The following is a 10,162-nucleotide window of genomic DNA, read 5'->3' as shown; positions in this document are numbered from 1 at the left end:
CTGGGAGGAAGAACTTAGCCACTTTGACTAAGATATTCTCCACTAATCCATATGCAGGCTTTATAGATTTATCTGCCATCTGCAATGCTATCTTTGTGGGTTGTGCCTCTTGTATTTGCAATTTCTTCATCACAGATAGGGGCATTAGATTTATGCTTGCCCCCAGATCACATAGGGCTTTCTCAAAGGTTGTGCTCCCAATGGTGCATGGAATTTGAAAGCTCCCTGGATCTGGCATCTTCCTTGGCAAGTTATTCTGAATGACAGCACTACATTCTTTAGTCATGACTACTGTCTCATCTCCCTTTAAACGCTTTTTCTTTGTCAATAGCTCCCTCATGAATTTGGCATAGATAGGCATTTGCTCCAAAACCTCAGCAAAAGGAATATTGATTTGTAACTTTTTGAAGATTTCCAAGAACTTTGAGAACTGCTTGTCCTTGGTATCCTTTTGAAGTCTCTGAGGATATGGCATCTTAGACTTGTACTCAGGAGCCTTTGGCAGTGTAGGATAAGTGTCAAGAGAGTCTGGGAATAGGTTTTTTGCACACTTTGGAGGGGTGTGCTCAACTTCTTCCTTCTTCTCCTCTGGAACTTCCTTTTCAACTAGCTCTTTATTGACCTTGGTCCCAGAACCAGCTACTTTACCACTTCTTAATTGAATAGCCTTACAATCTTCTCCTGGGTTCATCACTGTATCACCTTGAAATGTACTTGCAGACCTCTCAAGTATTTGCTTGCTCAGTTGACCCACTAGCACCTCTAAATTTCTAAAGGAGGCTCTGGTTTCCTGCATAACTTGTGCTTCTGTACTTGCCACTTGTCCACTTATCAAGGAGATAGCCTTACATTCCACGTTTGGATTTAGAATTGTGTTACTAGGAAGGCTATTAGTGGTCCTCTGATCAATTTCATTAACTCTGGTGGCTATTTGACCCATTTGAATCTCCAGGTTCTTGATGGATGCTCTGGTTTCCTGTCTAAAACCTGTCAATATTGCTTCCAGATCATTGTTCTGTTGGAAACCGCCTTGAGAATTATTGTTGAAGTTTTGAGGTCTCTGAGGTTGATCCTTCCATCCAAAATTTGGGTGATTCCTCCATCCCTGGTTGTATGTCTTAGAATATGGATCATTGTTGGGATTCCTAGGACCACTCCCCATGTAATTCACCTGTTCAAAAGAGGGTTGAGCATAATCATAATTATCATTTTGCATAAAGTTACCTGCCCTGTCATAGGAGACTTCCTGTGGTGGATTTTGGGGGTTGATAGCTGAGACTTGCATGCCACCCATCTGTTGAGTAAGTAGATTTATTTGCTGAGACATCAGCTTGTTCTGAGCAAGAAGAGTATTAATAGCATCTACTTCCAACATGCCTCTCTTCTGAGGGGTTTCAGAGTTCACAGGATTTTTGTTAGAGGAGTATAAATATTGGTTGCTTGCAACCAATTCAATCAGCTCAATAGTCTCCTCCGGTGTCTTCTTCTTGTGCAATGAACCTTTTGCAGAATTATCTAAGCACATTTTGGACATTTCACCTAAGCCTTCATAAAATATGTCTATTTGTGTCCATTTGGAGAACATGTCTGGAGGGCATTGCCTAGTCAGTAGCTTGTATCTCTCCCAAGCTTCATACAGAGTTTCACCATCCTTCTGTCTGAAAGTCTGAACCTCCATCCTAAGCTTAGTCAGCTTCTTTGGTGGGAAAAATTTTGTGAGAAACTCAGTAACCACCTTATTCCAAGTATCTAAACTGTCCTTTGGTTGAGAATCTAGCCATAGTTTTGCTCCATCCCTTAGAGCAAACGAGAAGAGCATGAGTTTGTACACCTCTGGGTTTACTCCATTTGTTTTCACGGTGTCACAAATTTGTAGAAAACTAGAAATAAACTGATTTGGGTCTTTGTGGGGAAGGCCATGATACTGACAGTTTTGTTGCACCAGGGTGACCAGTTGAGGCTTCAACTCAAAGTTGTTCGCAGCAATAGGAGGCATCACAATGCTTTTTCCATAAAGATCCGTAGTAGGGGTAGAATAAGAGCCAAGCACTCTCCTTTGTTGATCATCCCCATTCGGATTTGCCATATTGACATTAGCATTATTATTGAGATCCATAGTGGATTCTGTAGTTTTGTAAAGTCTTGCTTGTTGTAAATGCCGCCTGAAAGTCCTTTCAGGTTCAGGATCAAAGTCTAAGAGATGTTCTTTGTCTTTGTTCCTGCGCATAAACAATCAGAAAACAAGAAAGAATGGGAATCTCTACGTCAGAGTGCAGAGAATTTCCAGTGAGGTAACCTATGTAAAGAGAAAAAAATATTGAATAAAATAAATGGAAGGAAAATAATAAATAGTCAACACCGAACTTAATATTCAGAAAAAAAATATTGGTGCTATTTATTTAAATTTTTTTTTAATTTTTAATTTTTTAAGGTTAAAAATAGAAATAAAATAAAACTAATAAAATATTAAAAAAAAATAACGGAAAGAAACAGAATGAAAGTAAAAGAAAATAAAAATAAAAAGAAAAATAAAAAAAATGGACGCAGGTTTTAAAAACAAAATTCAAACGTTAAATGAAAAAAAAATTAAAATGGGGGGTACGGGTGCTAACGAAAGACAAGGAGATTTTAAAAATTTTTTTTTGAAAAATAATAAAATAATTTTTAATTAAAATTAAAATTAAAACACCTAATCTAAACAATCAAACAACTAATAGTTGTTAAACACAGTCAATCCCCGGCAACGGCGCCAAAAACTTGGTGTGGAATTTATAACCCACACTTACTAACCGGCAAGTGCATCGGGTCGTACCAAGTAATACCTTACGTGAGTAAGGGTCGATCCCACGAGGATTGATGGATTAAGCAACAATAGTATTTGATAAGATTAGTTAGGCAAGCAGAAAAAAGTGTTTTGGTATTCAAAGAACATTAAAACACAGACAAATAAATAAGTTGGGAATAATATAATGAGAAGATAGTTAAGGTTTTAGAGTTATCTATTTTTCCGGATTAATTTTTTTATTACTAACTAATTTAATCATGCAAGATATAATTTCATGGCAAACTATATGTGACTAGGCCCTAATTCCTTAGACCTTCCTAGTCTCCTCTAATATTCATTAACTGCCAATTCCTTGGTCAGTTAATTCCAATTAGAGGATAAAAATCAATTTTCAGTTTATATGCCACAAAAATTCTAAGTACCCAAAAATAAGGGGATTATATGCCACGTATCCCATTAAATCCAAATAATTAAAATTTAGGATAATATGTTTCCAAGCTGTTGTTCAAGTAAAGAGCTTTTCCAAGTTTTACAAGAACTCAATTAGAACATGGGTCATACTTCCGTTCCACCCATATTCATAAAATAAAGAGTGAAAACAATTATTGAAATATAAATCAAAGCATGGAATAAATTAGAAAGATCAAACGAATTAATCCATTACAAATAGACAGAGCTCCTAACCTTAACAATGGAAGATTAGTTGCTCATGGTTCAGAAAAGAAAAATAAGGGTTCTGGTAACAATCTTATGGTTGTCTAAATGTGCAGAGTTTCTATTTATTACTCATCCTAATAGGTTTAAAATCAAAAAATAAAAATAATATCTTTTCCTAAAAGATAAGATTTGAATTTAAATTCGAATTAATTAACAGATTTTCAGTTGATGGTTGGGGACCACTTGCTTTGTCCATTCTGCAGCTTCTAATCTGTGTTTTCTGGGCTGAAAAGTGGGTCAAAACAGCCCAAAATTCGTAACCAGCGTCATTTGTATTTTTGCAGATCGCGCATGTGACGTGTCCGCGTCGTCCACACGCTCGCGTCATATGCGTATATTCCAGTCCACGCGTTCACGTCAGGTACACGATCGCGTCATTGCGATTTCTCCATTCCGCGCGGTCGTGTGAGCCATGCGTCTGTGTCGGTTTTCGCTGGTCATCTATTTGGTTTCTTCTTTTTCTCTGCAGAAACTTCATCAAATCCCTCCGAATGCTACCTAAAATAAATAAATTTGCACAAAACTCAAAATAGCATCCATAGTGGCTAAAATATAATTAATTCTTAATTAAACTCAACAAATTAGATGCAAATTCACTAGGAAAAGATAGATAAGATGCTCACGCATCACTCCTCCAAAAAGACCTCGGACTGTCGAGCCTTTTAATCTTGGTGCTCCCGACTTTGATGATGTTGGGTTTGTAGATCAACAGATTGCTTCCTATGGTGTCATGCCTACTGACGATGTATCCATTCTTCGTCATTTAGACTACATTACTCGGAGTGGTATTACGCTGGCACACATGGGAGCGGCTTTATACCGGACTGCTCAAGATCTTTCTATCCATGCTACCAAGGCCTTTATGGAGGAGGCAAAATCGGAGTTTGACTGAATTAAGGGTTTGAAGGAGGAGCTCGAGGCGAAAGTGGCCGAGCTGGAAAAGGAGCTGAAGGGGGAAAAGGCTCGGGCTGTTGGTCTGGCGGCTGCTGCACAACTGGCCAAGGATACGGCATTAAAACATAAGGATAGCTATGTTACTACTTATAGAGAGATGATGGAGCTCAAGGGTAGCTTAGAATCTGTCCGGGCCGATTATACCAAACTTCAGAGTCATCTTGTAGGCAGTGTTACTACTGCTTATGAGAATTTGAAGGAGTAATTTCGAGTTCTTCCACCAGATCTCGACCTTTCCCTTATTAGCCTGGATAACATTGTTAAGGATGGTAAGATTGTCCCTGATGATCCCGATGATGATGATGATGATCGTCCTTCACTGCCTGCTACCAAGACTTCTGCTACGCCGACTTTTCCGACGTCCACTGCTGAGATCAATCGCCCAGGGGGGAACCAGATTGCCAAATCTTGAACCGGAATGATGGGACGGTGGATGCGATGCCTCTTCAGACTCGACCTCCCTCACCCCGAGTTGAAGCTGCTGAGAAGCCTTCGGATGTTAGCTGAATTTCCTTCTTGCTTGTTGTAGATTGCCCAGTTTGTGGGCTTTGTTTTTAAAACACTTTATTTTGTGAATGATGTTTTGATGCTCTTCTAGTTGCTTGTTTAGCAACTTCATTTTGATAAACAGAGTAGTTCCCAGGCTTTGTGGGCTGAACCTGGTGGCCTCTGAAGCTAGGTATTATTATAACTTTTGTTTTCATATCATACTTGTCTGCGTTTGTCTTGGTACCTTCGTAGTCTTTTGACATGATCGGCTTGATTCCTTTGCCTGACGCTGCTTTCGACAGTTTGAACTTTGTTCAAGTCTTCGTTTAGGAATCATAATACTGAGATTGTCGATTTCTTCAACTCGAGTTGAGTTGTTTGTTTGTAACCCTCTTTTTTGGACTTTATTTAGGTCTCTTTCAGGGATTACTTTGTAACTTTATATTTTTGGGCCGACTTCGCCATGTCGGTCCCTGTCGAGTTACTTGGTAATCCTCTTTCTTGGACCTTGTTTGGCTCTCTTTCAGGGATTACCTTTGTAACTTTATATTTTTGGGCCAACTTCACCATGTCGGTCCCTGTCGAGTTACTTGGTAATCCTCTTTCTTGGACCTTGTTCAGGTCTCTTTCAGGGATTACCTTTGTAACTTTTTCGTAGGAGTCCGACTTCATCGTGTCGGACTCTTCTAAGTTATAGTAATCCTCTTTTATAGGGCTGGCCAGACCTCTTTCCAAGGCTTTACTTATGACTTGGGTTGTTGTGGCTGGTCCGACCTCTTTGGTCGGCCAGTCTTCAAGTTATTTTATAGCAATCCATTTTATTAGGACCTCGTCAGGTCCTTTCTATGGATCACTTTCTATAACTTCTTGCATTATTCTATTTTCATCTTTTGCCGATTTTGTAGAGTTTGGGTTTTAACCCTCGTTTGGCAGACTTTTTAATGAATTTGGTTTTCATCTTTGGTCTTTATCGTGATCGTACCGTGAATTTGATTTTCACTTTCTGTCGATCCGTAGCTTTATAATCGGGCGATAAATGTTTCAGAATAATGCGGCTTGAGCGTTTGTAGAAAATCTGAACAGGCGGGGGTTAATTTCCTAAGTCGGGTGATTTGTAGGTCTTGGCTTGGCGCCTCGTTAAAAAACCTTTTCAGGAAAAGAGTGCGCCTTGTACAAGGTCCTTTATCATCCCTAGCTATAGTACCTTCTTAGGTTGCAGGCGTGCCATGACCTGGGAAGCTCTCGCCCGTTGAGTTCGGAAAGCCTGTAGTAGCCCTTTCCCAGCACTTCTATGACCCGGTAAGGTCCTTCCAAGTTCGCTGCCAGCTTTCCTTCTCCAGGTCGAGTTGTTCCGATGTTGTTTCGGATTACGATGAGGTCGTCCTCAGCAAAGGCCCGCTGTATTACCTTTTGGTTGTATCTGGAGGCCATCCGTCGTTTCAACGCTTCTTCCCTTATCCGAGCTCTTTCTCGAATTTTCGGAAGTAGGTCGAGCTCTTCCCTTTGGAGTTGGGAGTTGGCTTTTTCACTATAGTGGATCACTCTGGGTGATCCTTCTTTGACCTCCACTAGGATCATTGCCTCCATTCCGTAAGCTAATCGGAAAGGTGACTTCTTTGTAGTGGAATGTGGAGTCATTCGATACGCCCATAGGACTTGCGGGAGCTCTTCAGCCCAGGCTCCCTTTGCATCTTGTAATCTCTATTTTAACCCAGCTAATATGACTTTGTTGGCAGCTTCGGCTTGCCCATTGGCTTGAGGGTGTTCGACAGAGGTGAATTGTTGTTTTATATTCAAGTTAGCCGCTAGCTTTCTAAAGCCTGCATCTGTGAACTGGGTACCATTGTTTGTAGTGATGGAGTATAGAACTCCAAACCTTGTGACGATGTTTCTATATAGAAATTTTTGACTTCTTTGAGCAGTGACGTTAGCTAGGGGTTCTGCCTCAATCCATTTTGTGAAGTAGTCTATTCCTACTATGAGGAATTTGACTTGTCCCGATCCTTGAGGAAATGGTCCGAGAAGATCGAGTCCTCATTTTGCGAATGGCCAAGGTGAGGTCACGCTGATGAGTTCCTCTGGCGGGGCGATATGAAAGTTGGCATGTTTCTGACATGATGGACATGTCTTTACGAACTATGTGGCTTCCTTTTGTAGAGTTGGCCAATAAAATCTTGTCCGGAGTACTTTCTTGGTAAGTGCTTGCGCTCTGAGGTGATTGCCACAAATGCCACTGTGTACTTCTTCTAGGACTTCCTTTGTGTTGGGAGTCGGTACACATTTTAATAATGGTATCAAAATTCCTCTTTTGTATAGAGTGTTGTTTATGATAGTGTAGTATTGTGACTCCCATTTTAACCTCTTTGCCTCCTTTTCTTCTGTAGGGAGTGCTTTTGTTTTGAGGTAGTTTATTATGGGAGTCATCCATCCTTGATCTTGTCCTGTTATAGTCATGACTTTTTCTTCTTCTGAGATTGATGGATTTTGTAGAATTTCTTAGATGAGGCTTCTATTGTTGCCTCCTGGTTTGGTGCTGGCTAGTTTTGAGAGTGCGTCAACTCGGGTATTCTGTTCTTAGGGTATGTGACGGATCTCATATTTTCCGAGTTGTCTGAGCTGTTCCTTAGTTTTGTCCAAGTACTTTTTCATAGTGGGGTCTTTGGCTTGGTAGCTTCCTGCTATTTGTGAAGTAACTACCTGTGAGTCGCTGAAGATGATAAGTTTTTGAGCTCCAACCTCCCTGGCCAGCTTCAAACCAGTTAGTAGTGCCTCATATTCCGCTTGATTGTTTAAGTCAGGGAACCCAAATTTGAGGGAGAGTTCGATTTGGGTTCCCTGGTCGCTTTCAATTATCACACTCACGCCGCTTCCTGTTTTGTTTGAGGAACCATCCACATAGAGATTCCATTCTGTGGGGATTTCCGGTGTGTCCATGAATTCCGCAATGAAGTCGGCCAGATATTGCGATTTGATGGCCGTCCGAGCTTCGTATTGAAGATCAAATTCGGACAACTCGACTGCCCATTGCAAGATTCTACCCGCCAAGTCTGTTTTCTGTAAGATTCTTTTTATGGGCTGGTTGGTCCAAATTTTAATGGTGTGAGCTTGAAAGTATGGGCGAAGTCATCGTGATGTTAGTATGAGAGCATAAGCAAATTTTTCTATTTTCTGATAGTTCAGCTCGGATCCTTGTAATGCTTTGCTGATGAAGTATACGGACTGTTGCCCGCTGTCGTCTTCTCGGACTAGCGCTGAGGCTACCGCTCGACTTCCTACTGCGATGTATAATATGAGTAGTTCTCCTTCCTATGGCTGAGTTAGGATAGGTAGCTGTCCCAGGAACTTTTTGAAATCTTGGAAGGCCTGCTCGCACTCCGTTGTCCATTCGAACTTCTTTCCTTTTCTTAGAGTAGCGTAGAAGGGAAGAGATCTTATTGCCGATCCGGCTAGAAATCTGGACAAGGCTGCTAACCTCCCATTGAGTTGTTGTACCTCTTTGACACAAGTTAGACTTTTCATGTCGAGTATGGCCCTGCATTTGTCTGGGTTTGCCTTGATTCCTCTCTGTGTGATAATAAAACCCAGAAATTTACCAGCTTCTACTGCGAAGGTGCATTTTGCGGGATTAAGTCGCATGCCATGTCGTCTTATAGTGTCGAATACTTGGGTTAGGTCGGATAATAACGTCTCTTTATTTTGTGTCTTTACTAGCATGTCGTCCATGTAGGCTTCCATGATTTTTCCGATGTGATCCGAAAAAACCTTGTTCATTAATCTTTGGTAAGTGGCTCCCACGTTTTTAAGACCGAAGGGCATGACAATGTAGCAGTAATTTGTCTTTGGGGTTAAGAAGGAGGTTTTTTCTTGGTCGGGTGGATACACTGGGATTTGGTTATATCTTGAGTATGTGTCCATAAAGGAGAGGTATTTATATCTGAAGGAGGCATCTACCAGTGCGTCGATGCTTGGGAGTGGATAAGGATCTTTTGGGCAGACTTTGTTGAGGTCAGTATAGTCAGTGCACATTCGCCACTTCCCGTTTGACTTTTTCACCAATACGACGTTAGCAAGCTATAGTGGGTATTTGACTTCTCTTATGAAACATGTCTCCAGTAGAGCTTGGACCTGTTCTTCCACAGCTTGAGAGCGTTCTGGTCCTAGCTTTCTACGTCTCTGTTGTATCAGCCGAGATCCTGGGTAGACTGCTAGCTTGTGGCACATCAGCTTGGGATCTATGCCTGGCATGTCTGCGGCCTTCCACGCAAAGAGGTTGATGTTGTCTCGTAGAAACTGTATGAGTGATTCTTTTATGTCTCCTTTCAGGAGTGTGCCGATATTGGTCGTTTGGTCCGGGGTGTCCCCGATCTAGATTTCCTCTATCTCACCTTGAGGTTGTAGGCGGAGTTCTTCCCGCCTCTGAACTCCACCGAGCTCAATTGTGTGGAACTCTTCTCCTCTGCCTCTGAGGCTTAGACTTTCGTTGTAACAGCGGCGCGCCATTTTCTGATCTGCTTTTATCGCAGCTATCCCCCCTACCGTTGGGAACTTCATGCATAGATGTGGGGTTGAGACTATTGCACCGAGCTGATTCAACGTTGTCCGACCTATTAAGGCATTGTAGGCTAAACTTACGTCGACTACGATGTAGTCGATTTTGAGAGTTCTTGACTGACTTCCTTTTCCGAAAGTTGTGTGTAGTGAGATGTATCCCATCGATTGTACCGGGGTATCTCCTAGTCTGAACAGGCTATCCGGATATGCTTTGAGTTCTTTTTCTTCCAGGCTGAGTTTGTCGAAGGCACTTTTGAATAAGATATCGGCAGAGCTCCCCTGGTCTATTAGCGTGCGGTGAAGATTTGCGTTTGCCAGTATAATAGTGATGACCATAGGATCGTCATGTCCTGATGCGATGCCAGAAGCGTCTTCCTTGGTGAAAGTAATCGCAGGGATGTCGGGTACTTCCTCCTTTCCTGCGACATGATATACGTCTTTGAGGTGTCTTTTGCGAGATGATTTGGAGATTCCTCCCCCGGCAAATCCACCGTGTATCATGTGGACATGTCTTTCTGGTGTACGAGATGATCGCGCGGTTTATCCAACATCTTCTGCTCTTTTTCTTTTTGTTTGCTCATCGTCACGGGTGGCCAGATATCGATCTAGCTTTCCTTCTCTTACTAGCTTTTCTATGACATTTTTTAAATCGAAAAACTCATTGGT

The 10,162-nt window shown here is 41.5% G+C and overlaps 1 non-coding gene across 1 annotated transcript; it reads left to right on the top strand.

Moving 5' to 3' along the window:
• The first annotated feature begins 1,580 nt into the window (after nucleotides 1-1,580).
• On the top strand, nucleotides 1,581-1,687 carry LOC112713605 (small nucleolar RNA R71). The gene has a single exon (XR_003158575.1). It is a non-coding gene; the product is annotated as a small nucleolar RNA R71 (small nucleolar RNA).
• The last annotated feature ends 8,475 nt before the right edge of the window (nucleotides 1,688-10,162 follow it).

This window comes from Arachis hypogaea, chromosome 9 (genome assembly GCF_003086295.3).
Source record: "Arachis hypogaea cultivar Tifrunner chromosome 9, arahy.Tifrunner.gnm2.J5K5, whole genome shotgun sequence".
Taxonomy (NCBI): domain Eukaryota; kingdom Viridiplantae; phylum Streptophyta; class Magnoliopsida; order Fabales; family Fabaceae; genus Arachis; species Arachis hypogaea.
Note: the sequence above shows the minus strand (reverse complement) of the source record. Positions and strands in the feature narration are given on the sequence as shown.